The sequence below is a fragment of the Dendrobates tinctorius genome, unplaced genomic scaffold, assembly GCF_039654945.1.
Source record: "Dendrobates tinctorius isolate UK_male_01 unplaced genomic scaffold, ASM3965494v1 ptg000037l, whole genome shotgun sequence".
Lineage (NCBI taxonomy): Eukaryota > Metazoa > Chordata > Amphibia > Anura > Dendrobatidae > Dendrobates > Dendrobates tinctorius.
This window is the reverse complement of record NW_027361705.1, coordinates 916,082-942,571: the sequence shown is the minus strand read 5'-3', so window position 1 is coordinate 942,571 and position 26,490 is coordinate 916,082.

Below are 26,490 nucleotides of genomic sequence, written 5' to 3'. Positions count from 1 at the left end.
CCCCTGTGGTACCCCACTGCTAACCGTGACCCAGTCCGAGTGTGCTCCATTAATAACCACCCTTTGTTTCCTATCCCTGAGCCAGCTTTTAACCCACTTACACATATTTTCCCCTATCCCCATTGTACTCATTTTATGTATCAACCTTTTGTGCAGCACCGTATCAAAAGCTTTTGAAAAGTCCATGTACACCACGTCCACTGCATTCCCTTGGTCCAGTCCTGAACTTACCTCTTCATAAAAGCTTATCAGATTAGTCTGACAGGAACGGTCCCTTGTAAACCCATGTTGATATTGGGTCATGAGGTTATTCTTCTCCAGATACTCCAGTATAGTATCTCTTAGAAAACCCTCCAGGATTTTACCCACAGTTGAGGTTAAACTTACTGGCCTATAATTTCCGATTTCAGTTTTTTTCCCCTTTTTGAATATTGGCAGCACATTTGCTATATGCCAGTCCTGTGGTACAGACCCTGTTATTATGGAATCTTTAACCCCTTAAACCCCAAGGGTGGTTTGCACGTTAATGACCAGGCCATTTTTTACAATTCTGACCACTGTCCCTTTATGAGGTGATAACTCTGAAACGCTTCCATGGATCCTGGTGATTCCGACATTGTTTTCTCATGACATATTGTACTTCATGTTAGTGGTAAAATTTCATTCAAATAACTTGCGTTTATTTGTGAAAAAAATGGAAATTTGGCGAAAATTTTGAAAATTTCGCAATTTTCCAACTTTGAATTTTTATGCCCTTAAATCAGAGATACGGCACACAAAAAACTTGATAAGTAACATTTCCCACATGTTTACTTTACATCCGCACAATTTTGGAACCAAAATTTTTTTTCGTTAGGAAGTTATAAGGGTTAAAAATTTACCAGCGATTTCTCATTTTTGCAACACCATTATATTTTTGCGGACCACATCACATTTGAAGCCACTTTGAGTGGTCTATATGATAGAAAATACCCAAAAGTGACATAATTCTAAAAACTGCACCCCTTAAGGTGCTCAAAACTACATTCAAAAAGTTTATTAACCCTTTAGGTGCGTCACAGGAATTTTTTGAATATTTAAAAAAAAATGAACATTTAACTTTTTTTCACGAAAAAAATACTTCAGGTTCAATTTTTGTTATTTTACCAAGGGTAACAGGAGAAATTGGATTACAAAATTTATTGTGCAATTTGTCCTGAGTACGCTGATACCTGATATGTGGGGGGGAACCACTGTTTCGGCGCATGGCTGAGCTCAGAAGGGAAGGAGCGCCGTTTGACTTTTTCAATGCAAAATTGGCTGGAATTCTGATCGGACGCCATGTCACGTTTGGAGAGCCGCTGATGTACCTAAACAGTGTAAACCCCCCACAAGTGACCCCATTTTGGAAACTAGATGCCCCAAGGAACTTATCTAGATATGTGGTGAGAACTTTGAACCCACAAGGGCTTCACAGAAGTTTATAACGTACAGCGGTACAATTAAAAAATCATATTTTTTCCACAAAAATGATCTTTTCACCCCCAATTTTTATTTTCCCAAGGGTAACAGGACCCTGAAAGTTATTGTGCAATTTGTCCTGAGTACGCTGATACGCCACATGTGGGGGTAAACCATTATTTGGGCGCATGGCAGAGCTCGGAAGGGAAGCAGCGCCATTTGACGTTTTTGGCTGGAATTGAGATCGGACACCATGTCGCGATTGGAAAACCCCTGATGTACCAAAACAGTGGAAACCCCCACAAATGACACCATTTTGGAAACTAGACCCCCCAAGGAACTTATCTAGATGTGTGGTGAGCACTTTGACCCCTCCAGTGCTTCACAGAAGTTTATAACGCCCGGGCGTGAAAATAAAATAATCGCAATTTTTCCACAAACATGATCTTTTAGTCACCAATTTTTTTATTTTCCCAAGGGTAAAAGGAGAAATTGGACCCCAAAAGTTGTTGTCCAATTTTTCCTGAGTACGCTGACACCCCATATGTGGGAGAAAACTACTGTATGGGCACACGTCGGGGCTCGAAGGGGAAGTAGTGACGTCTTGGAATGCAGACTTTGATGGAATGGTCTTCGGGTGTCATGTGCGTTTGGAGAGCCCCTGATGTACCTAAACTATTGAAACTCCCCACAAGTGACCCCATTTTGGAAACTAGACCCCCCACAGAACTTATCTAAATGTGTGGTGAGCACTTTGAACCCCCAAGTGCTTCACAGAAGTTTATAAAGCCCAGGCGTGAAAATAAAAAGATCATTTTTTTCCACAAAAATGATATTTTTGCCCCCAATTTTTTATTTTCCTAAGGGTAACAGGAGAAATTGGACCCCAAAAGTTGTTTTGCAATTTGTCCTGAGTAGGCTGATATCCCATATGTGGGGGTAAAACACTGTTTGGGCGCATGGAAGAGCTTGGAAGGGAAGGAGCACCATTTGACTTTTTCAGCGCAGAATTGGCTGGAATTGAGATCAGACGCCATGTTGCATTTGGAGAGCACCTGATGTGCCCAAACAGTGGAAACCCCCAATTCTAACTCCAACCCTAACCCCAACACACCCCTAACCCTAATCTCAGCCCTAACCCTAGCCCTAACCCTGGCCCTAACCCTAGCCCTAACCCTAACCCTAATGGGAAAATGGAAATAAATACATTTTCTTTTAATTTTATTATTTTTCCCTAACTAAGGGGGTGATAACGGGGGGTTTGATTTACTATTTATGGCGGTTTTTATGTCTGGCAGCTGACGCACGCTAAAAGACGCTTTTTATTGTAAAAATAGTTTTTGCATCACCACATATTGAGAGCTATAATTTTTCCGTATTTTGACCCACCGAGTCATGTGAGGTCCTATTTTTTGCGGGACGAGTTGACGTTTTTATTGGTACCATTTTCGGGCACGTGACATTTTTTGATCGCTTTTTATTCCGATTTTTGGGAAGCAGAATTAACAAAAACCAGTGTTTCATGAATTTCTTTTGGGGGGTGCGTTTACACCGTTCCGCGTGCGATAAAATTGATAAAGCGGCTTTATTCTTCGGGTCAGTATGGTTACAGCAATACCTCATTGAGGTCGTTTTTTAATGTTTTGTCAGTTTTATGCAATGAAAACTATTTTATATAAAAAGTAATTATTTTTGCATCGCTTTATTCTGCGAGCTATAACTTTTTTATTTTTTTGCTGATGATGCTGTATGGTGGCTCGTTTTTTGCGGGACAAGATGGCGTTTTCAGCGGTACCATGGATATTTATATGCGTCTTTTTGATCGCGCGTTATTGCACTTTTTGTTCGGCAGTATGATAATAAATCATTATTTTTTGCTTTGTTTTTTATTTTTATTTTTTAAGGGGTTCGCTAAAGGGGTTAACTAATGGGACAGTTTTATAGGGCAGGTCGTTACGGACGCGGCAATACCAAATATGTGTACTTTTTTTCTTTTTTTTTTTATTTCCAAAAAATGAATTTATTGGGGGAATTTTTTTTTTTTTTTTCTAATTTATTTGCCGATTTTTTAAAATTATTTTAACACTTTTTTTTAACTTTATTACATTCTCCCAGGTGGGACATCACTGTCCTGTGACAGATCGCTGATCTGTCACATCACAGATCACTGTGACAGATCAGCAATCTGTCACAGGCACTGCTGCAGACTTCCTCATGCCTGCGCTTTGCAGGCACTGAGGAAGCCGGCTCCCTGCAGGCCCCCGAAGGCCCCCGTCGCCATCTTGGATTCGGGGGCCTGCAGGGAAGGAGCCCCCCGCAGCAGCGCTGTACATTGCACTGCTGTGGGGGGCTCAGGGAAGCACGGAGGGAGCCCCCTCCCTGCCGATGCTTCCCTTTAACCCCCGGTACCCGCGATCGTGTTTGATCGCGGTGTACAAGGGGTTAACGTGTCGAGGCGGTCCGTGACTGCCCCTGACACATTGTGCCAGGTGTCAGCTGTGATAATTAGCTGACACCCGGCCGCGATCAGCGGCGCTCACTACGTGGGCGCCGCTGATCGCTGTGACGTACTATCCCGTCCCTGGGAATTAAGTCCCAGGGCACATGGATGGGATAGTACGTCCCATGGCAGAAAGGGGTTAAAGATTAAAAATAATGGTCTATCTATGACTGTGCTTAATTCCTGCAGTACTCGGGGGGTGTATCCCATCCGGGCCCAGGGATTTGTCAATTTTAGTGATCTTTAGACGCCGCCGTACTTTCTGCTGGGTTAAGCAGGTGACATTTAATGGAGAATTTTTATCCCTGATCATGTTATCCGTCATAGGATTTTCTTGTGTAAATACTGTTGAAAAAAAGTCATTTAGCATATTGGCTTTTTCCTCATCCTCATCCACCATTTCACCCAGACTATTTTTAAGGGGACCAACACTATCATTTTTTAGTTTCTTACTATTTATGTAGTTAAAGAATATTTTGGGATTATTTTTACTTTCTCTGGCAATGAGTCTCTCTGTCTCAATCTTTGCTGTCTTGATTTGCTTTTTACCGAATTTATTTAATCTTCTGTATTTAGTTAATGCCTCATCACTACCTACTTGATTTAATTCTCTAAATGCTTTATTTTTATCTCTTATTGCACCCCTTACAGCTCTATTTAGCCATAGTGGTTTCCTCCTATTTCTCGCATGTTTATTCCCATACGGTATATATTGTGCACAGGTCTTATTCAGGATGCTAATAAACGTCTCCCATTTTCTTTGTGTATTTTTATATCTTAGGATATCGTCCCAGTTAATTGCACCAAGATCATCTCTCATCCGTTGGAAATTTGCTTTCCTGAAGTCTAGTGTCCTTGTAACCCCTCTACTACACATCTTATTAAAGGATACATGAAAACTTATTAATTGACATATTCCAGTGATCTACTCGAGTGGGAGCATTTTCTTCCCTTTCAGGTTGGACTTCATAGACGGGCCCTTTGGAGCTGAATCTCAGCTTCAGCTGATACTGGATTTTCCCACTGGTACTCCAGTTTGTCCCGAGGATGCTTATCTTGGACCAACACAAGGTCCCCGACTTGAAGAGCTGTCCCTCGCAGAGGAGCTGTCTCTGGATGCCCAAGTTCTCGAAACTTGGTCTTCGCCAGGTGATGTAGTTGTCATGATCCATGGTGGATCAGGACTGATATAAAGCACAGGTAACCTTTTTTTTTTCCTAAGCTGTGCAAGGTTTGGATTTTGCCCCCAGTGGCCATTAGGATTATTGCACTGTGGTGTCGTTTTTTCTAAGCTTCCCCCCGGTGGTGGTGAGCGTCATTGCACTCTGGTTTCTTAGTTAAGTGCACGATTAGAATGCAGGTGTGATTGCTGGCTCTGCTATAAAAGAAGGAAAAAGATGCGGCACTCGCCCAGATTTGCAGTGCAGTGTTTCTTTATTCAACCATTAAAGGTCACACAATAAAGGACGGGCAGATAACATGAGGCATGCGGGGAAAAAAGATGGACGACAGCCATTTCGCGTACACAGACGCTTCAACAGGTCCAAGTCCTGGACCTGTTGAAGCGTCTGTGTACGCGAAATGGCTGTCGTCCGTCTTTTTTCCCCGCATGCCTCATGTTATCTTCCCGTCCTTTATTGTGTGACATTTAGTGGTTGAATAAAGAAACATTGCACTGCAAATCTGGGTGAGTGCCGCATCTTTTTCCTTCTTTTACAAATTTAGCATGTTTTTTCTGATGCTGAGCACCGTTATTCCCAGCAGTGTTTCACACACTGTGTGCCTGTGATTGATCCTCGACTTGTTGCTGGTGGATTAGAGCCAGGGTGCCGTTCATCTGGGCTTTCTTTGAATTGATCTGCTATAAAAGAGTCACAGGTGTTGCAATCAGTGTTGGTGATAGGGTTCATTTCAACCATCCTTGGTGGAGGAAGGAGCTGGAGAGCATCCCTTGTGCAGCTCTGACAGAGCCTGGTGTTAAAGGAGTCATAGGGGATTTCCTTAGCTCTGACAGAGCTTGGTGGCAGCGATTGAGGAGGAGAACTGCATGCTGGTGGTGGACTCTGTTGCCAGGAGCAAGTGCAACAGAGTAAAGCTAAGTGGTGTTTCCCTGTTTGTGTTTTTCCTTAGTGTGTTAAGGCACTGCAGGCACTGCAGCAGTGGGCCCAGTGCCTGCGCCACCCAGCTCCCTAGCAAGGGATAGGTGTAGGGTGTGCTAGGGCAACAGGTTCGTGATCGGCGCCCGGTGCGGAAGTGGCATAGGGAACGTTAGGAGTGTTAGGGACACTGACTCAGGGGAGTGTAGGAGGTCTCCACGTCCCCTGTCCCTATCGCAGGGCCCACCGTTGTAACTGTTTCCCTACCCCTTGTCTTGTTGTTTTAGTTACCGGCCTGCGAGCCGTGTCACACAGGACAATATCACGTGCCACGTCTTGTTACCGGCCTGCTGGTCGCGTCACACAGGACGGGTCCATGTGACAGTAGTGTCTGCAGATGATGACGATGTTCTCGGATCCAGGTGGACACCCCCCGTTCGTGGATAGTCTTCCTCTGGATCCAACTCCAGCTCGGTAATCTCTCTTCCTGGCCAGACAAACAGCAGGGTATATGGAGTGTAACCAGTGGTACGATGTACTCGGTTGTAGTACACCCACACTAACTCAGCTATAAATTCAGGCTACCGGGCTTTTCGGTCTTCCTCTAGTGTCCTTAACATCTGGATAAGAGTTCGATTGAACTGTTCACAGGCTCCATTTCCCTGAGGGTGAAAAGGCGTCGTCCAAGATTTTTCAATCTGGTACAGGTGATGCAGTTCTTCCATCATTCGCCCTAGAAAACAGGCGCCTTGATCGGAGTGGATTCTCTTCGGGCTGCCATACACTTGAATGAAATTCTTGCAGATAGCATGTGCTGCTGATTCGGCAGTTTGATCACGTGTCGGAGTCACAACGGCAAACTTAGTGAAGTGGTCCATCATCACCAACAATGCTCATATCCATGGTGAGCCGGACCTATCGTCAGGTAATCTATCATCAATACTTCTAGAGTTGCAGAAGTCATGATGGTCTGTGTGGGGGCTCTCTGCTCCGGAGGTTTAGCTAATGCGCAGTTTCTACATTGCCGACAGGCCTCTTCGACCACGGATTTCAGGCGAGGATGATAAACTAGCTTTTGCAGCCACTGAAAGGTCTTCTCTTGGCTGAAGTGAGCTCCTCTTTCGTGTGCTTCCGTGGCCACCTTAGGTAGCAGCACCTCAGGGATCACCACCTGCCAGGTGACACCCAGTTCCCAGTGTAACTGGATCTTTCGGTACAACAGCCCATTCTTCAGTTGGAGCCTTTCCCACTGTGGAAGCATCTACAAAGTGCCTGGGGACAGGGCATCTCTCTCTCTGACTGGGAAGTTGTTTTAGAGTTACCCACTGTCTCATTTGAGCGAGTTCTCCATCTTCTTGTTGTAACCAGATCCACTCATCACGTAACTGTCCCAGTATGAATTCCCAAGACACTGCCTGTACCTGCTCCTGCATAGCTGCCAAGGTCCTGGCAGAATCCCAGAACTCAGAGACCTCTTCAGCCTTCCATTCTTCATCTTGGGCCCAGGCTTCTTGTGTGTCACTCTGGATAAGGCATCTGCGTGAGTATTCTCAGCTCCCCTTTTGTAGGTGATTCTATATCGAAACTTCGCCATCCGAGCCACCCAGCACTGCTCTAGGGCCTCTAGTTTTGCGTTATCGAGGTGAGACAAAGGGTTATTGTCGGTGCGTACCAGGACTTCAGAGCCAGACAAGTATTCTGCAAACTTCTCAGTCATGGCCTACACTAATGCCAACAGCTCCAGTTTGAACGAACTGTAATTGTCTGGATTCCATTCAGAGTCATGGAGGGACTGGCTCACATAGGCGATTACTCTCTCTTTTCCATCTTGGATCTGAGACAATACAGCTCCAAGCTCATGCAGGGTTTCATCAGTATGGAGAATAGCCGGCTGGGAGAAGTCTGCATAGGCTAACACTGGTGCTTTGGTCAAAGCCACCTTCAAAACTCAAAACCCTTTCTCCTGGCGTTCCTACCCACAGAATAGTCCTGTTTTTTTGCACCAGATGGCATCCCTTTCAACAGTTCCAGCAGTGAGTTTACCATAAGAGTAAAGTTCTTTATGAATCGCCGATAATACCCGGTGAGCCCCAGGAAGGCCCGAACGTCTTTCACAGTCTTCGGAGTAGGTCCATCTTGTACTGCGGCAATTTAGTCACGAGATGGTCTCACCCCCTCTGCAGAGACAACATGTCCCAAGTACTCAATATGGGTGCGAAACAGATGACACTTCTGAGGCTTCACTTTCAAACCATGTCTCTGAAGACGGCTCAACACCTGTTCCAGTCTTTGCAGATGTTCCTCGAATGTGGCAGCATACATGATGATATTGTCCAGATAGATGAGAGTGGCCTCAAAGTTCAAGTAGCCTAGACTCCTCTCCATAAGTCGCTGGAAAGTACCAGGAGCGTTAGAAAGGCCAAACGGCATCCGGTTAAATTCGTACAGGCCCATAGGCAGTATAAAGGCCGTCTTTGCTCGGACATAGGTACTTGCCAATAGCCACTGGCTAGATCCAACGACGAGAAGTATTTTGCGCTTCCCAGTGCAGACAATGATTCCTCAATCCTTGGTATCGGATATGAATCTCGCACAGTGCAGGCATTCAGTTTACGATAGTCAACACAGAAACGTAAAGTTCCATCTTTCTTTTGCACCAGCACAATGGGAGCAGCCCATGGGCTCTGACTCTCTCGAATAACATCACTCTGTAGCATCTGTGTCAGCATCCCATTCACCTCTTGGTACATTTGCGCTGGGATTTGTCGGTATCATTGTCTCTGATGGGCGCAGCATTTCCAGTTGGAATCTTGTGGGTGATTGCCGTAGTGCAGCCAAAATCATCATCGTGATGTGAAAATACATCCTGAAATCCCCCTAATAGAGCTTCTACCTGCTGGACCTGTTGTGATGTAGTTTGTTAGTTCAGCCCGCATTTGCTTCAGAATACGGCACCCCTCCCGCAGGTGCTGAGGTTCTGGTAACGAAGACATGTCTACAGCCACGGTCCAAGGATCTCCCTGTTTCACTGTCAATTGTACAGCCTGTGGTGTTATAAGCTCCTCCGGCATGCCCAGAATTTGCGCAACTTCACTCTTGGGGTAGGAGCGTAAGATTATCTTCTCCCAGATTAACACATCACACTGGGACCGTCCTGTCATGCACAGTAGCTAACGTCCGTGTGACGAGGAGCCCTGGGGGTAGTTGCTCCATAAAAGTTGGCTCTATATGTATCTCAACTCCTTCCAGAGGGGTACAAGCCCGGGCGAGCAGAGTAAGCACGGTCTGGCCCGGCGGCAGAACCAGGTTAGCTGCGGCTGGAACGATCACTTTCCCCAACATCTTCTCGTCACTAGAGGTTTCTTGAGCTTGGGAAGTACGGATTAGCTGTTGGAACACTCTCATCTGGGGAGTGTGAGGGCTCCACTGTTTCAGGAACACATCTGGGGACTCATTGATGAGAAGATTTCCGAATTCCTTCAGTACATTCATCCCTAGAGTGACAGCATGTCTGTTACCTGCATCTCTGGCAGGCAGCACCACTCCATTCTGATTCAGGTCTTTACCACATACGGTGACTTGCATCCAGACCACCCCTGCAGCCAGAATGGGTAAGTGATTAGCAGCCATCAACTTTATCACAGGGTCCTATTCAGGCCGCATCGCTTTGGGAAAATGTCGTCGGAAGTACAGTATGTTTCAGGCATCGTGATCACCTGTGAGCCGGTGTCAGCCAAGCAACGAACGGCCTAACCATCCATTTCAGCCCTGATGAGAGGACACATGGAAACTAAACTTGTGGGACATCTGATTCTCATTCTTGACTGTTCAGGCTCCGGGTGGTGTCTCCCAGCCTCGGAGCCTCCTAGTTTAATGGACAGCTCTGAAAGGGCTGAAAGGTCCTCGTCATACACAACCCGAAGCCAAATGTCCAATCTCACCGCAGTTGTAGCATGTAGGGAGTTCTTCTCTGTGGGACGTTCTCACGTCGCGACCAGGTTCGGGACCAGTTCTACCCCCGGGAGGGTTTGATGATGATGATGCTGGTTTCTTCTTTGAATCAGATAACTCTTCTCATATTTCCTGAATTTCTTTCCACAACTCTTCCACCCATCTTGGTTCGGTGGCCATTGTCACATATACCTCTCCGTTCTGGACCTTCCCCCACCAGTACTGTCACCCCCAGCTGCCGCTCATGTGTGCGCACTTCACTCCCCACCTCAGAAAATGTCATGCGTGGATTTACCCACAAGCGCTCTCACAAGGCCTGTTTCAGCAGCATCTCTTGCAAGCCTGTCGCCAACTAATCTCGCAGTACTATGTCAGTAGACCCTATGCCCATGTCTTTTCTAGTAATGGTAGTGTAACTCCTCTATGTCCGTGGGGTCTCCGTGTGTTTCTTCCAGTATTTGTAATACCTTATTAAAAGTGTCCCGTTCTCAAGGGGGGCGTAGCATGACAGAATCCCTCACCTCTCCATCTAAAGCCATCATGGCAACATCCGCCTCTAATGCAGGAGTCATGGGGTGCATCCTCATCATTCCCCGGATTCGCTCAGTCCAGCTCCATAGCATGGTGTAGTTCCCAATAAACTTCGGGAGGTTATTCAACATTGCCCCCAGGGATATGCTGGATCTTGGGCCCACCCCATCTTCTTGGTCTGCCGCCTCTGGGCTGTTGGACTGCATCCTGCCACTACGCCAAGTGTGAGCAGGTTGGGGGATGCAGTAACAGACAGGAGGCAGAGCAAGGGTTAACGTTACTTTTACTTGAACAGGGGATAATCTAGGTAGGGAGGAGGGAGAGACAAGGGTATGGCAGATATGATATGATATGAGCACAATAGATGTGCAGAGTGAGGTAACAATGGTAATAAGTATAGCAACTCTTCATTAAGGGTTAACTTACCAGTCCAACAGCTTCCTAACTGCAGAGTCCTAGGTTCAAACAGTTGCGCCAACGCTGCCTGGTGTTCACTGTCCGGTGTTGTCCTGAAGGTGTTGATGATCCAGTTCCTGGCGGTGACGGTGAGTCCTCGACATCTTGTGCTAGGTCCTGTGCCAGGATTCATGGTGCTACGTGAAATGCAGTCTCCAACACTGCCCGAGCTTAACGAAGCTCAGCAGAAATATGCAGGTGAGAAAGGGAACAGTTCTCGGTGAGTCACCCAGTCTTTCTTAGGCAGCACGCGCGCGGTATTTACTGACCTGGAGCCAACGGGCAAAATGCAGTTCTCTGGTCACAGTCTCTGTAAGTGAACCAGCCTTACAATTCATCAAGTTTGTGCTCCACCATAACTATTTTTCCTTTGGAAACAATATATACCAACAGTGCATGGGCAGCGCCATGGGAAGCAAAATGTCACCACAGTATGCTAACCTGTTTATGGCTAAACTAGAACAAGACTTTTTGACATCCTGCACTATCAAACCTCTAGCATACTTCCGCTACATTGATGACCTACTAATAATCTGGAAAGGCTCAAAGGAGGACCTGCTTACCTTCCACAAAAACTTCAACAAGTTCCACCCAACCATCAAGCTCACCCTCAACTTTTCAAAATCCCAAATCCATTTTTTAGACACAACAATATACATCAAAGACAATACCGTACAAACAACTATTTACCATAAACCCACAGGACATCCGGCATACCCGAGATGGAACAGCTTTCATCCAAGACACAAAAAAATCAATAATCTACAGTCAAGCTCTAAGGTACATTCGGATCTGTTCAGACAGCGAGGATAGAAAACTACAACTATTATCACTTAGGAGAATATTCCTACACCGAGGATATCATCCACTTGTAATTGATGAATAAATCCACAGAGCTACAAGGATCCCAAGAAGCAGCCTCCTGGATTACAAACTGAAGGAGGATAACAACAGGGTGCCGCTTGTGGTCACGTACAACCCTCACATGAACATTTTAAGGAAAATTGGCGCTGACCTCCAACCCATATTCCACAGAGACCACAGACTGAAAGCAATATTCCCAGAACTGCTACTGCTCTCCTACAAACAGCCTCCCAACCTAAGGAATATCGTTGTCAGAAGTGCCCTCGCATCACCATCAGAGACAGGCACAGTCCCCTGTAACAGTAAGAAATGCAAGACCTGTACCCACATATCACCAACGGATAAAGTCCCCATACCCAACACAAATCATGGACTATTTTTCATGTACATCCTCCAATGTCGTGTACATGATACAATGTACAAGGTGCAATGCAGGGACATACATAGGAGAAACTAAGCAAAAACTACAAACAAGGATGAATCTGCATAGACATATGATAAAAAATGAGCTGGACACACCTGTAGGAATACACTTCTCTAGATCTGGACACAGCTTGGCAGATCTAAAAGTCCTAATATTGAAAGGTCATTTTAATAGTGACAGAGAAAGGAAAATTTGGGAGTATAAATTTATAAATATGTTTCAATCTCTAACAATAGGACTGAATTTGACACCTGGATTCATGACTCATTACATGGACACAGTTCACACCTCCACAAGAAGGTCTTCAGATCTCTAATAGAACACTGCCACCTCATTTACATGTGTAACAAAAACCTTAATTTAATTTCCTTGGCCTGTATCACCTCATGTCCTGTTGTAATTTCAATTTAAATGTTGCCATCTCTTCTCAGTAATTCACTTGTAATCCAGCCTGATGAAGGGGCCTTTTGAGCCCTGAAAGCTTGCTTGCAAATATAATTTCTCTGGTTAGCCAATAAAGGTATCACTGCTTGAATACTTTTCTCAATTTTTGGGGGGGACATAAGTATTTGCATCATTTTAACAACAAAATTTACAAAACCATATTTTTAGGGACCACCTCACATTTGAAGTTACTTTGAGGGGTCTATATGGCAGAAAATACCCAAAAGTGACACCATTCTAAAAACTGCACTCCTCAAGCTGATCAAAACCACATTCAAGAAGTTTATTAACCCTTCAGGTGTTTCACAGGAGCAGAAGCAACGTGGAAGGACAAAATGAACATTTAAATTTTTAGTCACAAAAATGATATTTTAGCAACAACTTTTGTATTTTCACAAGGGTAAAAGGAGAAAATGGACAGATACAGTTGTTGTGCAATTGCTCCTGAGTATGCTGCTACCCCATATGTGGGGGAAACCCACTGTTTGGGCACACGGCAGGGCACAGAAAAGAAGGAGCGCCATTTGACTTTTTCAAACCAAAATTGTTTGGAATTGAGATCGGACGCCATGTCACGTTTGGAGAGCCCCTGATGTGCCTAAACAGTGGAAACCCCCACCCAAGTGACCCCAATTTGGAAACTAGACCCCCCCAAGGAACTTATCTAGATGTGTGATGAGCACTTTGAACCCTCAAGTGCTTCACACAAGTTTATAACGTAGAGCCGTGAAAATAAAAAAAAACATTTTTTCCACAAACATGATCGTTTAGTCCACAACTTTTTATTTTCCCAAGGCTAACAGGACAAATTGGACCCCAAAAGTTGTTGTCCAATTTGTCCTGAGTACGATGATACCCATATGTGGGGGAACCACTGTTTGGGCGCACGGTAGGGCTTGGAAGGGAAGGAGCGCCATTTTACTTATTCAAACTAAAATTAGCTGAAATTGAGATCGGATGCCATGTCATGTTTGGAGAGCCCTTGATATGCCTAATCAGTGGAAACCCCCCACAAGTGTCCCCATTTTGGAAACTAGACCCCCTAAGGAACTTATCTAGATGTGAGGTGAGCACTTTGAACCCCCAAGTGTTTCACTAAAATTTATAATGCCAGGCATGAAAAAAAAATGTCCACAAAAATGATTTTTTAGTCCCCATTGTTTTATTTTCCCAAGAGTTTCAGAAATTGGACCCCAAAAGTTGTTATCCAATTTGTTCTTAGTACGCTGGTACCCCATATGTTGGAGAAAACTACTGTTTGGGCACACGTCGGGGCTTGGAAGGAAAGTGGTGACGTTTTGGAATGCAGACTTTGATGGAAAGGTCTGCGGGCGTCATGTTCCGTTTGCAGAGCCTCTGAGGTGCCTAAACAGTAGAAACCCCCACAAGTGACCCTTTTTGGAAACTAGACTCCCTAGGAAACTTATCTTCATGTGTGGTGAGAATTTTGAACCCCCAAGTGTTTCACTAAGGTTTATAATGCCTGGGTGTTAAAATAAAAAGTTCTATTTTTTACCACAAAAATGATCTTTTAGTCTCCAATTTTTAATTTTCCCAAGGGTAACAGCAGAAATTGGACCCCAAAAGTTGTCCAATTTTTCATGAGTACACTGGTACCCCATATGTGGGAAAAAATACTGTTTGGGCACGTGTCGGGGTTTGGAAGGGAAGTATTGACGTTTTGGAATGCAGACTTTGATGGAATGGTCCGCGAGCGTCATGATCCATTTGCAGAGCCTCTGATGTGCCTAAACAGTAAAAAAAACACACAAGTAACATCATTTTGGAAACTAGACCCCCAAGGAACTTATCTAAATGTGCCCCCTTTTTGTAACTTATCTACTGTTTCCTATAAACCTAAGTAAATTAGTAATGCATGGAGGTGTGGTACAATTTGAAGCAATCTTTCATACACAGGCCGGGTGTCACATTGATAAATAGTGTCTTGCGTACTCCCCTTTTGTAACACATTTGGCACCTTTTTTGCGCTTTACCTGTTTTCCAGTTTGCGGGAGCACCCACAGGAAATGCTGACCTGGTACGATACGAACACCTTCAGTTCCGGAAGTACTCGGGCCTGCTCCTTCCTGAGTGCCAAATATCAGGGCCTTAACCACTACCTCCTGGAACTGAAGGTACGACGTATCGGTGTGGCGTGCACATCGTGACAGCAGGAAAGCGTTGAGCATTGCCATTTGTACGATGTGCACAGCCAGCTTTTTGTACCACACCCTGGCCTTTCTCAAAGCACTGTGTAGTTGGAGGAGTTGATCGTAGAAATCAATCAAAAATTTGTACGATGTGCACAGCCAGCTTTTTGTACCACACCCTGGCCTTTCTCAAAGCACTGTGTAGTTGGAGGAGTTGATTGGAGAAATCAATCAAAAACCGGACTGTGTACTTGGGAACAACAAAAACATGGGGGGATGTTTTTTTGTTCCCCAGTAAACAGTCCGGTTTCCTGGCCTGTGGAGAGGTACATCGTACAGTGCTGAGGGCGCTGCCATCACCATGTATGGTGGTCAAGAGAAGGACATCCCTTTTGTCCTTGTACTTGACCACCAGCAGGTGGTTCCTACATTGGGCTCTGCTGTCACCCCTTCTGAGCATCTGCCCAAGTAGCGTTTTCGGGAGGCCTCTGATTTTTGCAGAAAGTACCGCAGGCTGCAGTATCTTGCGCAGATAGGGATTTGAAGAGTGGAATGCTGGTATGAAAGTTATCGGTGTAGAGATGATAACCTTTATCTAGCAGTGGGTGCGCCAAATCCCACATATTTTTCCCACTCCCTCCCAGTATAGGAGGACATTCAGGGGATTCAATCTTGGTGTCAAAAACAGTGTGTACTCTGCAACCAATACTGTGACACTACTGTGCTAAAAAATGCCTTTCGCACTCTGCACCCATATCGGTGGGAGTACTGTCCTTTAAGCCGCTTTGTATACTCTGCACCGTTCCATCTGTGGGAGCACTGTCTTTGAAGCTGCTGAGTGTCCTCTGCACTAGGGATGGGCGAGTCTACTCGCTAGGACTCGTTACTCGGCGAATAGTAAGGGACTCGCTGGACTCGTTACTCTGCGAGTCTCCCAGTGATTACTCGCACAGTAACGAGTCCAATGCAAGTCAATGGCAATCCTAGTTTTGTCAGAGTTTTTTTTTTCTCACTCGCTAGACTCGCTATATCACATCGCTGTCAACAGCGAGTCTGAGCGAGTCTACGATTCCGAGTCCTGTATACTGGATTCGGGACTCGCTTATACAGAATCTGTTATGTTCCTACAAGTTTCCAAGACAGCCTATGTCAACACACAGCGATTGTGAGCGAGTCTGAGCGAGTCTACGAATCCCGAGTCCTGTATACTGGATTCGGAACTCGCTTATACAGAATCTGTTATGTTCCTACAAGTTTCCAAGACAGCCTATGTCAACACACAGCGATTGTGAGCGAGTCTGAGCGAGTCTACGAATCCCGAGTCCTGTATACTGGATTCGGGACTCGCAAATATAGAATCTGTTATGTTCCTTTGTAATTTGTAAATCGCACATTACTCGCTAAGACTCGCTTCCCCATTCATTAACATTGGACTCGCTAGACTCGCAACGAGTAGCGAGTCCCGGGCTCGGACTCGCTAGAGTCAAGCGATTCCGAGTAATTTAGGACTCGCCCATCACTACTCTGCACCCATATCTTTTGGAGTACTGACCTTTAAGCAGCTGGGTGTACTCTGCACCTCTTCGCCTGTGGGAGTACTGAATTTAAGCCACTGTGTGTACTCTGCACCCTCCATCTGTGGGAGTACTGCCCTTTAAGCCACTGTGTATACTTTGCACCCACCACCTGTGTGAGTACTGTTCTTTACACCACTGTGTGTACTCTCCACCCTCCATCTGTGGGAGTACTATCCTTTAAGCCACTGTGTATACTCTGCACCCCCACCTGTGGGAGTACTGTCCTTTACGCCGCTGTGTGTACTCTGCACCCATATTTGTGGGAGTACTTTCCATTAAGATGTTGTGTGTTCTGTGCACCCCCTTTACAGTGGGAGTACTGTCCTTTAAGCCACTATGTGTTTTCTAGTACTCGGATAAATAATTGGCATCGACTGTCTCGCTGCCATTTCTAGGCCCCAATAATATTTTTTCTTGACTATCCTGTGGTGTTTTTTTTTAGTAGTCTGGGAAATAAATAATTGGCATCAGTTACCATTTCTAGGCCAAATAAATAATTTTCCAGTACCACTGTGTGTTTTTTAGTATTCTGGCAAATAAATTATTGGCATCAGTTGACTCATTGTCATTAGTAGGCAAAATAAATAATTTTTCATACCATGTGGAAGCTAAATCGGGCTAAGGCTACTTTCACATTTCAGCTTTTCAAATCTGGCGGGCTGCGGCGAAAAATTGTCAAACCTGATCCGGTAGAAGCCGCAGCCCTCCGGATCATCTGTTTAGGCCGGAAACGGTGCAGGAGAAAGAGAGAGAGTCTTCGGGCATGCGCTGTGGAAAAAAGCGGTCCGGCGCTGTTAAAAAAACGTTGCAGGGAACGATTTTTGCAGATGCTGGACAGGCATTTTTTGCCGTATGTGGCAAAAGCTGGACACGCCATATGGCTATCAGGCGCAATGTGGCGATAATGCTAGTCTATGAGAAAAAAGCCGGATCCGGTGGCAACCGGCGCCGGATCCGGTTTTTACATTTTTCGCCGCATCGCGCCTGATGCTTAAAAACGGAAATGTGAAAGTAGCCTTAGACACACTGTGGTTCAAGCACACTGTGGCTCAGAAGGGAGAGGGGCATCTGGATTTGGGAGCGCAGAATTTGCTGGTTTTCTTTTGGGGGCGAGGAACAATAGTGCTTTTCCAGAGGCTGTGTGCTATCAGTAATGTGAAAGCCCCCTATATTTCCATTAACAATTGATGGACCTGAGTGGGATCTTGCTTTTTTTGAGGATTGAGTTAACATTTTACATAATATTTTAGATCACATTTATCCTGTGCTCTACCCTGAGCATTGGGGTCTCCATCTAACTCTCTGACTAATGTGTGGTTTGGACCTCATCCTCCCCCATCGCATCATTTCACCTCTCCATTCTGTCCTTAACTCTGCTGTCATACTAATCCACTTCTGTTTTCGCTATGCCTCAGCTTCTCCCCTTCATTGTCTCCCAATTCCACAACGTATCCACTTCAAGCTACTAGCATTGACCTACAAAGCGGTCTATAATCTATCTTCCCCATATATTTCTGAACTAGTGATGAGTGAACGTGCTCAGATAACGTGTAGTGATGAGCTAATACTAAAATGCTCAGGTACTCATTAATCGAGTCAAGCAAATTGTAATGTTCGGGTGCTCGACCTGAGTAACGAGTATAATGGAAACTCGAGCATTTTTCTGGAAGGGGCCAAAAAATTGCTGAAAACAATGGAAACAGTGCTGAAATGTCATGGGAACAGCATGGGGAAGATCCCTGGAAGCATCTCTGAAATGGCATCATCGTCGCTCACCAACTTGGTCGAGCCCTCAAAGTTTTGGAAACCTCACCGATATCAGACATCCATGCCGATTCATCAGCTCTTATGTGCGGAGGCTGAACAGAATATCAACGGGCATGGTGTAGCTGGTATTCCACGACTGCCCCTTGCTTCTCTCATAGCCTTGCCAACATATGTAACGATGAGTTCAACGAGTGGTGACATCGCACAAAAGTCAGTGAGCTGGAAGTTGCAAATCCTGCTGCAGCAGTGCCAGGGTGGCGGCAGCTGTAGCTAACTTGGAAAAATGGGCACACACATGGCGTACTGTCACAAGTAGCTCAGGCAGATCTGGGTAAGTTTTGAGAAAACTCTGAACCATTAAGCAGAGCTTGTGGTGCAGTCATGGTACATGTGCGAGGTTGCCAATCTTCAGAGCCGCAACCAGGTTATGGCCATTGTCACAAATGAATGGTTGTAAGTTTATGGACGAGAGCCACAGATGAGTCTGGTCTGTTAGACCTTTCAACAGCTCCATGGTGGTGTGCGGTTTGTCACCTAAGCAGATTAGCTTCAACAGAACTTGTTACCACTTGGCTGAGGCAGTGCTTCCAGCTTGCGACTGATGTTGATGTTTCTGAGATGGAGGGTGAGTAGGAGGTGCAGAAATTGTTGTAGGTGGTGGAAACTGTGATTCAATCAGGGAGTGTTATCCTTGGTGTTGGTAGCACAAGTTCTGTTCCAGGATCCAACAAGGTCCCAGCTTCCACAATGTTCACCCATTGTGTAGTCAGGCAAATGTAGCATCCCTGGCAACAAGCACTTGTCCAGTTGTCCTTGGTTAAGTGGACCTTCCCAGTCACAGCATTGGTCAGGGCATGGCTGATGTTATGGACCACATGCTTGTTTAATGTGGGGACAGCACACCAGGAGAAAAAGTGACGGCTGAGGACCGAGTACCGAGGGACGGTCGCCGCTATGAGGTTGTGGAACAGTTCCGTCTCCACAAGCCTAAACAGCAACATTTCCAGGGCAAGTAGTCTGGAAATGTGGCAGCTTAGTTGTTACACCCGATCCCCATGCTGACCCTGCGCCCCAGTCTGCTGCTGCACCCCATGCTGGTTTCTCACCTCCTGGTCTGCACGCTGTCCCTGTACAGCAGCGTGCCCCTTACCTGCCTCATGCTGCTCCTCAGCATCCTGTTCTCTCCCCCTCCTCCAGCTCCTGGCGTCCGGCCAGCAGGTCTCCAGGCAAAACTATTAGAGCACGCGCGCGCACTCCCCTGGCTTCTTAAAGGGACAGCGTGCATTTTTTAAATCTGACAAACCACAAGAGAACATGAACAAGTATACCATGCCAGTAAAGTTAATAAGTCTTTATTGATAATAGACTAGTATATAAAAGTAATCATTTAATATACAAAATACAATTTCAAGGACACTATAAGCATATAATAGGAGTAGACAAGGCCAGAAGCACGACCTACTAATTATGTAAACTTAGTGCACATTGTCAATCACAGAGATAACCATAAACTAAATAGCATTCCCTTAGTATTGGCTGTCAGTACACAATAGGTACTATTATATTGCCTAAGGATGGCTACTGTGGTAACAAAACTAAGTCTGGGCACTTACATATGAATGGTGGTCTGCTAATGCGGTCCTCCACAGGCACCTCAACGCGCATTTCATCCCATCATCAGGAGTAAAACGCTGTGAGGAAGGGATGTGCATCTTAAATATTGTCGGCGGTGAATGTAAATCGGATGCCGCTGTGTAACTGTAAGATATCCGGGTCATTAGGTGTTCACTTCCTGTAATTATCGCACATGCGCTGTGTAGCGATACCGCTGCATAGGGCTATGTAGCAGTAAAAGATCCGGGTCATTAGGTGTTCACTTCCTGTAATTATCGCGCATGCGCTGCTGATATACTCCATCCTCCCGATGCCATGATTTGCGGCCGTGGAATGCAAACACAGCATGGGCCGTCATAGTGATGGCGCATGCGTCCTGCCTCCAATGCCCGCTTGTCATGACATCAATGGAGCAAGCAACATGGCACGCGTCATACAGGAAGTGCCAATAAATAAAGCGGTATAACAGATACAATCAATATTAAAGTGTGCTGTGCAGAATAAGTATATCAGTGTTATAGCACCACTATTGTAGCGTGATAAGAGGCTCAACATATTCTCCCCTGGATATGATTTCCAGTATATAAGAGGGTGTAAATTATAAAGATTAACATATAATACTGTACTGTATCAGCCAATATTAATATATACAAAAAGGACAGTATTTACAAAAATATATCACAAAAAGAAATATATAAATTCTAAAGTGCATTATAGTGCATAAGTGATACAAAAATGATCAAAATACCTATTAAATACAATAATGTAGAAGATATGCAAAAAACATCAATATAAATCACAAATGTGCATTTACATGTGCAATAGCATATCTACATTCTTATTTATATAAAAAAATACATATTAGTGACATAGTACTCATTAAATAAAGTGAGATCATGAGATACCGCTTGGATATACGTAATGCCAACAGATACGTAAATTGAAAGATGCATGAAAGGATCCAGATGGCATATTGAATCCTCAGAATTAGGTCCCAGAAATTCTTGCAGATCTATTTTCCCATATATTCAGATTGATTTCCATCATGTATCATCACCTCAAAGAGGGGCAAGAGCCGCCAACATATAGTCAAGATGCATAGCCTAAGATGAGTGAAAAAGCATTTTAGTATACAACATAAAATGGGAAACTGTCAGAGACACCGCACTACACTTGCTCATAGAGCCAGTGCACGTGTCCTGAGTACAGAAGCAGTGCTAAAAGTTACCTGGGGAGCAGGGCAGCAGAGGTGACCAGGCGTGCTTCAAGCTAATAGTGTCAGGGTCCAGTCAGCGCTGGAAAGTAAAGAGGCACGGGACCTGCGGACACTGAAAATGATCAAGCTTGCACGGGACCTATGGTCATGTGACTGCAAGGGGGCGTGGCTTAGCGTCCTGCTTTCAGATATGACAGTACACCATACAACAACTCAGAGTCAGGCAAAATGGAGGTCACAACAGTACGGGCAAACGAGGTACAGGAGGAATAAACAGACGGGAGGTCAGACAAAGCCAAAGGTCATACACAGGATCACAGTACAGTACCAGGGATGAGACAGAGCGGATAATCAAGGCCAAGCAGAGATCAAAACCAAACAGACATAGGAGGTACCAGGCAGAATCCAAAGCGATATCCAGAGAACAGACCGAGTCATACACAGAGAATCAAGTAACCAGAACACAGCACTAACACACTCAGGGGTCACTACACTATGCCAAGGGCGAAAGTATAACTGACAGGGATGGGAGCGTCCTGAGGCTATAAGAAGCCTCCCCCAGAACCAGGTAGAGGCCACAATCATAGCCCCAGGTGTGCAGGTAAGCCTGCATCAGGATCACAACCTTTAACCCCAGAAATGCCAGTCATTAGCACTGGTTCCAGACATTAACCCCACGTGTGCGAGTCAAACCCGCACTGGAGATCATGACAGTACCCCCCCTCTCAACGGGGGGCCTCTGGACCCCCAGGCTTGCCCGGGTACTTAGCATGGAAAGCCCCTACCAGGAGATCAGCATGCATCAACCGGGCCGGTACCCAGGACCTGTCCTCCGGTCCATACCCCTTCCAATGAACCAGGTACTGTACCGACCGCCGTACCAACCTGGAATCTACGATATGACCAACCTCATACTCCACCTGCCCCTCGACCAAAACAGGAGAAGTAGCAGACTCGGAGTCTCCCCGGACTGCTTCAAAAGGTTTCAGTAGAGATTTGTGGAAGACGTTAGGAATCTTGAAAGAGGGTGGAAGGCACAGCCTATACGCCACTGGATTGATTTTTTCCACAATCTTGTACGGGGCAATGAATTTGGGTCCTAACTTGGCTGACGGAATCTTTAACTTAATGTTTCGTGTGGAGAGCCAAACTTTCTCTCCAACCTGAAACGTGGGACCAGGTGTTCGTTTCCTGTCCGCGAAAAACTTATACCTGCCTTGAGACCTGGATATACGCCGCTGGACTTCTGCCCATGTATCTTTTAACAGCTGAACAGAGTCCTCAGCCCCGGGGCACCCCGAATCCAGACGAGAAAACTCACCAAAATGAGGACTGAACCCATAGTTAATCAAGAAAGGGGACCTACCAGTGGATTGACTCACCCGACTATTGAAGGCAAATTCAGCCAATGGCAGTGCATCGCACCAGTCACTCTGTCTAGCAGAGGTTAGACACCTGAGGATCTGTTCCAGGGACTGGTTAGTGCGCTCCGTCTGCCCATTGCTCTCAGGATGGTATGCAGACGAAAAGGACAGAGACATACCTAATTTTTTGCAGAAAGCACGCCAAAACTTAGCCACAAACTGCACAGCACGATCAGACACCACATTCAGGGGTACCCCATGCAACCGGATCACATGCTGCACAAACAACCTGGACAACGTCTCAGCTGACGGTAGTGCGGACAGGGGTACGAAATGAGCCTGCTTAGAAAACCTGTCCACCACTACCCATACCACTGTATTACCCTTAGATGGAGGGAGATTGGTAACAAAATCCATGGATAAGTGAGTCCATGGCCTTTCGGGCACTGCCAAGGGTATCAGCTCCCCTGCTGGCCGGCTATGAGAGCTTTTAGAACAAGCGCAGACCCCACAACCAGCAATGAATTTTTTTATGTCCGAACCAAGGGTAGGCCACCAAAAGATCCTAGCCACCTCCAGACGTGTGGCTGAAATACCAGGGTGAGCACTCAGCTTGGATTCATGGAACTCCAGCAGGAGTTTCAGGCGAAGTTGCTCTGGGACAAACAACTTCCCCTCCGGCTTGGCCGCCGAGGCCTGCGACTGGGCCCCCTGAATCTCCCGTTCCAATTCAGATGAGACCTCTGCTATCACAACCCCAGGGTGAAGAATGGAGGACGGTGGCTCAGGGGGCGACACCGGCTGAAAACTGCGTGATAAGGCGTCAGCCTTGACATTCTTAGACCCTGGACGAAATGTAATCGTAAACTGAAAACGGGAAACAGAGCCGGGTCAGAACCATATAAACAAGCTATAGCAACAAACAGGCACAGGAGGTACCAGGCAGAATCCAAAGCGATATCCAGAGAACAGACCGAGTCATACACAGAGAATCAAGTAACCAGAACACAGCACTAACACACTCAGGGGTCACCACACTATGCCAAGGGCGAAAGTATAACTGACAGGGATGGGAGCGTCCTGAGGCTATAAGAAGCCTCCCCCAGAACCAGGGAGAGGTCACAATCATAGCCCCAGGTGTGCAGGTAAGCCTGCATCGGGATCACAACCTTTAACCACAGAAATGCCAGTCATCAGCACTGGTTCCATACATTAACCCCACGTGTGCGAGTCAAACCCGCACTGAGATCATGACAGAAACCCCAAGTAAAGATTTTTAAAAACAACAAATTATGAAACAATACATAAAATATACAATACAATACATATACTAGTCTATTATCAATAAAGACTTATGAACTTTACTGGCATGGTATACTTGTTCATGCTCTCTTGTGGTTTATCTCTATAGTGTGTTGTGCCATTTTTTCACCTATGGGTTTTTGTGTAATATATTTATGTGTTTTTGTTTTTCTACAGATTTAACCCTTGTAACATGATATGGATCTGAAGGCTAGAGAACTGTCTTGGCAAAATAAAGCCTCTGATATATTTAAACAAGGCGCTACTTTTAATCTTTCTAATGATACCAATTCTGATTTTAAAGATTTTTCTAAAAAATTTAAGAATCTTGTTCACAAAAAAACTAGACTGTGGTGGACAAAGGCCTCTATTGATAACTATCTTAAACTTAAAATTATCCCAAGAGGTTTGCGTATTCAACTATATCTGACTTTTTCTCTTGATGACAACCTGACCAGAAAATGGGAGGAGGCTGCCACTTTATGCTCTCTCTCATTTATACAAATTATCAATGATAAGAACACCAAGTTATTGGAGGACATTGATTTACAAATCAATAACCTCCAAACCTAATTGGGTCAAAATTTTCAATCAGATTTGGTAGATCCTTTTTTGAAGGATCTGGATGGGGATATGTGCAAATGGGAGAAAGAGATCAGTGATAAGAAAATGAAAAAATATCTGAGAGATGCACATGACTATGAAAACAAGAAAGTCTACCGATGGCAGTATAGATCAGAAAAATCACAAAGACCTCTTGTCCGAAATACATCCAGTGCATCACTTTCCTCGCAAGTTAGCAGTATCTCCACGGGCTCTGAAATGGAGACTAAAGCCCCCGTTACACACTGCGATATCGCTAGCAATATCGCTGTAAAGTCACCGATTTTGTGACGTTATAGCGATATTGCTAGCGATATCGCTGCATGTGATACTTACCTCCGACCGGCTCCCCCCCTGGTTATCGCTGATCGCGCGAGAAGCTGCTGGATCATTCCTCGTCGGTCACTTCCTGCGGTGCTTCCTGCTGTGACGATGAGCAACGCGTGGAGCTGGGCGGGAGGACCCAGGATTGCCGCGTCTGACAGGTAAGTAGCGATCCCCGTCCCCAGCGATGTCGCTGGTGAGATCTGCCTGTGTGGCAGCTCACTAGCGACCACCTAGCGATGCACCAGCGATCCTGACCGCGTCATATCGCCGGTCGGGATCGCTGGTGAGTCGCTAGGTGTAACGGTACCCTAACAGTCAAAGGATGGTCAAAACCAGATTTGGGGCAATGGCAACCCTAGGGATTTTTTCAATCAAAACTGCAGGAAAGGTGAACAACCTAAGGTATTGAATCTCTCAACACATTTTTTGACTGAGACTCAATTAAAGGTTTTAGAAAAGGGATTAACTTTTTCGCCTAATGCTCCCTTAGATAAATTCACGGCCGTAAAAGAAACACATCTTTTCGGCAGAAAATTACTGTTGAAACGATTTCATGAAAAATCGAATGCAGATCCCGTGGTTTTTAACACTAAGGAAGAACAAGAAGGATGGCCATCCTTGAATCCCTGGCAGAGGAAGACAGCTCAACAATGGTAAGCAATTTTCCTACTCATTTGTTTGCAAAATCTAAGACTTTTCCTAGTCTAAACCCCTGCCCAGCGATTGACATCTTTGTCAAACTGGTCACCCAGGACGTTGAAAAAATAGATAATAAACGCAAATATCGATTTGATAAAGAAACTATGTCAGCGGTGAAAGAACTGCAATCATGGTCTGATGTCTGCTTTAAACCAGCAGACAAATGTGGGAATTTGGTCATATGGCCTAAAACGCTATATGAAAAACAGGCCATGAAACTGCTTTCTGACAGGAGTTGTTATCAAAAACTAACATACAATCCTTTGCAAAAATTTCAGGGGGAATTGACTGCCATTGTTACTAGAGCTTATGGCAACAATGTCATCCCCAAAAAGATGATGGAAACAATCATTTCTATCAAACCACGCCTACCTACATTCTACCTGGTCCCTAAGGTCCACAAAAATTTGGTGGACCCCCCCCCTGACGTCCAATAGTATCGGGGAACCATGTGAATTAGTGTGTCAAATGATTGATTTCTACCTAAAACCATTGGTAGCTACGCTGCCTTCTTACATTAAGGACACAACAGCAGCCTTGGGACACTTTGATGGTCTAGTGCTACGTGATAATATGGTCATGGTAACAGCTGATATTGAGAGTCTCTACACGTCTATTAGACACATAGACGGCATTAGAGCGGTTACATGGTCCCTCCATTCCAGCAATCTGGAGAAACCCCTGACAGACCTCATCGTCGAATTACTGGAATATATTCTCAAGCATAATTGTTTTATTTTTAATAATCAAATCTATCTCCAAACCCAGGGAACAGCGATGGGGGCTACGTGTGCCCCATCGTATGCAAACTTGTTCCTTGGGTTATGGGAACGCGAAATTTTCCAGAGCAATCCAGTGAGGAATGTTGACAAGATTCATTACTGGATTCGCTATATTGACGATGTTTGGTTTGTCTGGGAGGGATCCAATGAGGAACTTAAATATCTGATGGATGACCTGAATAACAATGATGTAAACATAAAATTGACGTATACATATGGTCGTCAAGTGAATTTTCTAGATGTTCATATCTAGGCTGATCAATGTGGCATGCTCAATACGGATGTGTATAGAAAACCTACGGCAACAAATACTATCTTACATGCCGAATCATCACATCCTAATGCAACTATCCGGGGCATATGTTCCACAGAGGACAACTTTC